We start from the raw sequence: 7,179 nt of genomic DNA, 5'->3' as shown, positions 1-7,179 counted from the left end.
CCCTGAATTGGTAATTTTAAGGAAATTTTGCTGTTTTTGGTGATTATCTTGAATATAATTATAGATAGAGATAAACTGTAAACAGCAATAATGTTCAGCAAAGTAAGATTTACAAATAAGTCAACATGACCGAAATGGTCAGTTGACCCCTTTAGGAGTTATTGCCCTTTATATTCAATTTTTAACCATTTTTCGTAAATCTTAGTAATCTTTTACAAAAATTTTCTCCTCTGAAACTACTGGGTCAAATACTTCCAAACTTTAACTGAATGTTCCTTAGGGTATCTAGTTTATAAATTGTATCCGAAGTTATGATCTATCAACAAACATGGTCGCCATTGCTAAAAATAGAACATAGGGGTCAAATGCAGTTTTTGGCTTATAACTCAAAAACCAAAGCATTTAGAGCAAATCTGACTTAGGTTATATTGTTTATCAGGTCAAGATCTATCTACCCTGAAATTTTCAGATGAATCAGACAACCTGTTGTTGGGTTGCTGCCCCTGAATTGATAATTTTAAGGAAATTTTGCTGTTTTTGTTTATTATCTTGAATATTATTATAGATAGAGATAAACTGTAAACAGCAATAATGTTCAGCAAAGTAAGATCTACAAATAAGTCAATTTGACCAAAATTGTCAATTGACCCCTTAAGGAGTTATTGCCCTTTAAAGACTTTTTTCACAATTTGTTCATCATGTTGACTTACTTTAAAAAATCTTCTCCTTTCAAACTGTTGTATCAATTTCAGCCAAACTTAGGCTAAATGAGTTTCAGAGTATCTAGTATAAATTTTATATTTTATTTCCTTGTATGTTAAGAAACAGCTCCTATGGCTAAAATAGAACGTAGGAGAAAATGATTATTTTTTTTGGCTTTTAAAGAAAATAGGACGATCCAAAGAACATTTAAATAAATTGAAAAGCCAAAATAATCATTGATGAGAGATTTAACCAAAAGAAATAAGGTGAGCGATAGCCTCTTGTATAATTTCTCATTTGTCAGTTACTATATATCATTTTATTCTGGTATCACCTAAGTTGGACAAAGGTATACAGAAAAACACAAGATATTACATATAAAAACAAGTAGATGTGGTATGATTGCCAATGAGACAACTATCCACAGAATTTCAAACAAAGTGGATGTAAGCAATAATAGGCAACCTTATGGCCTTCAACAATGAGAAAAACCCATTATGTATAGTCAACTATAAAAGGCTTTGATATGAAAAGATGCTATAGATAAAACAAATGGCCTAATTTATAACAAAACAATTTTATATGAAAACAAATGTGACAGACATCAATGACAACCACTAAACTAAAGGCTCCTGACTTGGGACAGGCACATAATTAGTTCAGAATAATCAACAAACTTAAGTATTTAACAAATAGGCGTCATATGGAAAGGATATCTTCAGTTTTGTGTGATATGTCTAAAGATCACTTATGTCATGAAAGTTGAAATCATCAGTTAAATGGTTGCATTTAGACCAATTGTGATTTAATTAAAATTATATTAAAAGCAATAAAGATAATGAAGCTAGGTGCATGGATTTTGATAAATTATTGCCTAGTAATAAACACTCTTCAAGGGGATGATCTATTATGATATCTTCATGAGTTGATATTGTTTCAGCATATTTTCTTCCACATTAAGCAATGTAAACGTGTCATCCCCCTTGTAGTCCATCAGCTGGTAGGGCAAAATTTCAATTCTGTGTTACACCCCAGGGTACCGCAATTTTTTTGTATAAATTTAAAGAGTAATATCTGAAGAATATCTTAAGAGGTGTTAGACTTTTGAAAAAGTGTCCAAAAGGGGTTAAAAGGGGTCTTATTTAAGGTTATATAAAAAAAATAGTTTTGCACATATTTACAGAAAAATGTAAAAATGACCAAATGTTCAGTACTTTTCTTTTTATTAAATGGAACACATCATATCTTATCAAAACGCAGGCTAATTTTTAATCAATTTTTAAATCGTAGAGGACCAAGAAAAAGGGGAGGGTAATTTCCAAAAGTCATGATTTTGAATGAAAAGAAGCATACGTACTTATTTTTTTTGATAAAATGGTATATTTTTCAACATTGAAACATAGAGCAACTAAAGGCTGTTGAAAAAAACATTTAAAGGTATAAGACACAAAAACATAGAATCAACAACAAACACAAAAATAAGCAACCAGAAATGCACGATTCAGTCACAAATTTATACATCACATTCATGAAAAAACTCACATATTAATACACACAAAACTGTCAGGGTTTCTAGATCTCTATCGTTGTTTAGGTTTTTTTACAACCGAATCATCACATTTTAAGGTCACGCAGAAGGTTCATAGAATCATCATCAGTTTGGTCACATGCATCTACCGAATTATCAATATCATCATTTCCGTCATCTTCGTTGTCATCGTTAGCAAAATCAACGATTTGATCATCGTAGTATCTACAAGCTTTCGAGCATTAACATACAGCTATCTGTTCAGGATAATCCTTGCTGAACACATGAATATCTTTTGTTGGCAAAGCTAGCTTTACATGAACAGCACATCAGAATTATTAAAGCATCTAACGCTGGTGGTTGGTCTAGCCAATTCATACTAATCAAAGTGTTCTATACAATCAAACAATAGCTGTTTGGCAACAGACCAGTGTTGTGTTTGAGAGCAGATTTTAGTTTGCTTTAACATTGCATCTTTTGCATTTCAAAACGTTCTGATCTTTATACATCTATATTTTTAATTTTGTTGCCATATATAGAAGAAAAACCTCTCGAGTGTTTTGACAACTCTCCGCCAACCTCTTCAAAGGTTTCACCAAGATGGAATATACCTTCTGAAAACTCCACATATCCTGTAAAAAGCCGATTGCTTTGCTTTTTTTCTTACCAGACAAAACACTTACTGAATCACAACCTGTATTGGCATGAAATCCTTGCAGTTTTCTAAAAACATTCTCACCAAGTTTCGCACCAGTGATTGCACAAATAATAACTTGCATTTGGAAGATGTATCTGCCAGACTATTAAACAATGTTAGAATTGATATGCAACTGTGAAAATAGTAAGCCAATACTTCCACATCAGTCAGAAGGTTTTTGGAAAGATTAGAACTTGTTCTAAATCTTTACTTAGGCACCACCCTCCCTAACAACAGGACAGGTTACCTACTGTTACTAAATGTATTCACACTAAAATATAGTTCCCTATGGTTCTCATGTATTTGCACATAATACACATAAAAACTGGGTATATTGGAGCAGTTCATTCAAGAATGTATGTCATTAAGGTGTGTTGATGTGCAGGCTTTTTTAAAAACATTTTGATTAGGTAAGTGGGTATTGATTCAACTAGTATGATTGACAACTGTCATTATCACTAAACAATCAGAGACAAGGTGGACCTTTAATTACAATGCCCCACCTCCTAAACTGCCAATCAAATTGACCACATTACCTATCAACCTCAGTCTTACATAATTACACATACCCTCCAATATACATCTAATTCTTAATAAACATGTACTTGGCCTCATAATTAAATACACAAATGTGTATATTAGATATTTGATATTTATAAGGGTGATAGATTTATTTATTGCAAATTACTTTTGATCTACATTACAAAAAGTGATTCTGTAAATTATATCTGAAAGATGAATAATTAATGGATTAACAAGATCTTAAAAAAATAAAATATGAATATATAAAAGGTATTCAAGTATGGCCTATAATTTACTTGATAAATAGCCAATAATCATCTGTAATTAATCAACAATTTAGATTAGTTCACTTTTTTTTTATCAGGAATTGGCTTGAAACAGTTTTAAAATTTTAAAACTTTTAATTATAACAAACCATTGTTTATTCCCCATCAATCATAACATGCATTATGTCTATTTTATTCATTTGAATTTTTATTAAAAGTAAATAAATATTTTTGCAATCAAGAAAGAATCCACATTTCAATAAAATAAGTTTTTTAATTGGTTTACGTTGAAAAAGTACTTTTTCAATGCCCTGTGTTGAAAAATACTTTAAAAATTGATCAAAACTTTTAATCTTCAATGCCATATAACCTCTTTTTCAACTTACAGAATGCCCCAAAACAACATTTTTCGATTTTTTTTTGCTGGCACTTTAAAGTTTTAAGTTGTTGGTCTAAATTAATGTCCTACAAGGATAGTTGGTAACATTTACTAGAAGAATTTTTTTGGGTTTTTTATTTTTAAACATGTTAAGAACCGGCAACATAACTTCCATAAAATATAAAATGCAGTTTGAATAAAATTGTGCAAATTAAGAGACCCATATTATTTAATTTGAGCTCATTTTATCCTCATACTGAAAAAGCAAGTTTCCTTCTAAAGATAAATGCAATTTTCAGCAATAGTGCCTTATGAATGTTAATTTTCCCCCATCATACCTTAATATGAAATAATTCAAACTACTGTTCTAATCTTTCCATGAGTGATATCCATCACTTTGATTTAACAATGGAGTCGTAACCTTTGTCAGCTGCATGTTTTTTTAATTAAGAAACATTTTTAGCGGCTTCTTTTTGTTTGAATATAAGCTTAAACCATTCTACGCTATTTCCTTTTCAAAATATATGTTGTGGTACATACTTCCATGTGATATAAATAAATCAATACATTCTAGTGTAAATCTATAGGTCTGTTTACTCTTTTCCAAACCAAAGAATTCAACAAGAGCAACTTTGTTTCCACCAACTAACGAACATTTCTTCTATTTCCAAGAGCACGATTATGATGTTCTAGAACTTATTGCACTGATTTGCCCTACCAAGGACCTGCATAGTGTGGGATACTTATCAATAACAAAATCAATGCGGGACCTCTTTTCGAAACTAAAAGGATATTTAAAATAACATTGCGAAAAAAGTGCTTGGTATCCTAGTAATGGATTGAATAAAGGCCATGTCATCAAATATCCACATGCTTTCCTATTGAATTACCCTTTTCTAAAAGACCACCCAGGACAGATGTTAATTTTTCATTACATGTGTACCATCAAAGTTTGCAACAGACATTGGAAGAGGACCTAATTCAGACTTGAGAACGTATCGCATAACCAACTATCTTGTCTGGGCTATGACAAGCAGGCGACATGTTTTGCATCTGCTCTCACTGTTTTGTTGTTCTTATCAGCAATATACTGCTTGCCTTTTATTTCCTTTTTTTATAAAATGTAAGCAATGATTTTCTTTTGAGTGTTTTAAAGATATCGGTTGACTTTTTGTTCCGTAATGAAAATTTCTGAAGCGAATTTCCCCTTTTCATACGCGTTTAGAAGGTCGCACATTAATTTCGAAGAAACAACAGAACCCGAGCACAAGCCATATAACCGCTCAGAGGTTTTAAATGGATTTGGCCGGCTTTGCAGTGTCTGAAACAATTTCAAAACATCAGTTTCTTCTCGCTTCATTCGTGTTTTTCTGAGTTCTTTTTGAGCGGATGTTTCAGGGTTAACCATTCCAACTAAATCTTGACATTTTAAGGATATTGAAGCTCTTTTATGTGCATTTAGCAACCAACGTTTATCAGAACCTTTATTTAAACTGAAACCATTTTTTTTTGTATCTCTAAGAAACCTAAGAAAGTAAAAAGCATTGCCAAATCCAACAACTGACTATTTGACGTTCGTTCAAAGCGATGTTTGCCGATTGAATGACTTAACAACCTTAAGTCGATCACTACATAGCTAAAATACAAAATGTTATCAAGCACACCTTTATTGAGTTCGATAGAGTGCACCTTTTCTGAACGCAAAAAAAAATCACCTTAATTTGCATTTTTTTCATACATATTTCGTTCCACATTCACTTTTTAAAATAATTTGTCTCACAAAAACATGATAAATCGACAATTAAATGTTTGTTTCCAGTTGCAAATTGATAATGTTTATGTGTGAATTCATTGTACATGTTGTATACTGAATCGAAGACGGTAATTTGGTGATTTCCGGTATTTCTCGAGTATTTGCACGTACCTATATTTTATTAAATAATTTATATTTTAGACGATATATAAATACTGCAAATGGTTTAAACATTGCATAATGATTAATTCTCAAGTTTAATTAACTAAAACGGGTAATTGTATAACGAATTTCTTTATGAAAGGAGAAAATATGCCTTGATTTGAACCCAAAAAATCGGATTGTTTTTTATGTAAAAAAACATTTTTTGTCAAACAAAAAATCTTACGAGTTACAAGTAATATGTTAGTTTTGTATCTGTTTTAGTTGTTTAAACCTATACTTCATTTTTTTTTAATCGCTTTATATTAAAAATTTTAATTAAAAATTACTTAGTCGAGATTGCTAAATGAGGGGACCCTTGAAAGGGACGTTTTTAAACCTCTTTTGGACACTTTTTTTTTAGTCTAACACCTTGTATTTTATCAATGAGATAATGAAGTTGAATTCTATCCAAAAAAATCGCGGTACCCTGGGGTGTAACACAAACTCCTTAACTAGCGCGCTTTTGAGAACTAGCTGATGGACTATTGGGGAATGTAAACCAAACCATTTTATAAATGACTTTCTGCTGGATAAGTCTATTATTGATATAAAGTTAAAGCATCCTTACTTCTGACTAGACAAGTATCCTGTCAGATTTAATTCTTTTACATATGGATGAAAAATTGCACAAACGTGAACTAGGCAGTAATTTCTTTATCAGCCTTTTTTAAAAGGCTTTAAATTAGTTCATTCTATACCCACCCTCTCCTGGAGTTGCTGGTAAATTGCATTAAATATAATAAATATGTCATTCCAACCAAAACCAGAGGTTGATTTAGGCACTTTTTGGGAAATAATTTGGTTGCTAAATAGGGAAACACTGAAGCGTGACTGGAGCGGCCCCCACTTACGAAAATTCCTGGATCCACCACTGAAAACTTTTATCAGATGTTCTCTGTTGTGTTGTGGAAAGATTGATATTTGGTCTTAAACTTTATAAAAATAAGGAGATGTAGTGTGATTGACAATGAGACAATTATTTGATATCCTACCACCAACTTCAAATGGGGTTGTTGTAAGCAGTCATAGGCAACTGTAAGGCCTTCAACAATGAGAATAATTCATTGGTTAGTTATTGGCCCTCTGATAGCCAGTTTAGACTTGATAGTATGAGAGCCCATTTTCAAA

The sequence above is a fragment of the Mytilus trossulus genome, chromosome 10 (assembly GCF_036588685.1).
Source record: "Mytilus trossulus isolate FHL-02 chromosome 10, PNRI_Mtr1.1.1.hap1, whole genome shotgun sequence".
Classification (NCBI taxonomy): domain Eukaryota; kingdom Metazoa; phylum Mollusca; class Bivalvia; order Mytilida; family Mytilidae; genus Mytilus; species Mytilus trossulus.
Note: the sequence above shows the minus strand (reverse complement) of the source record.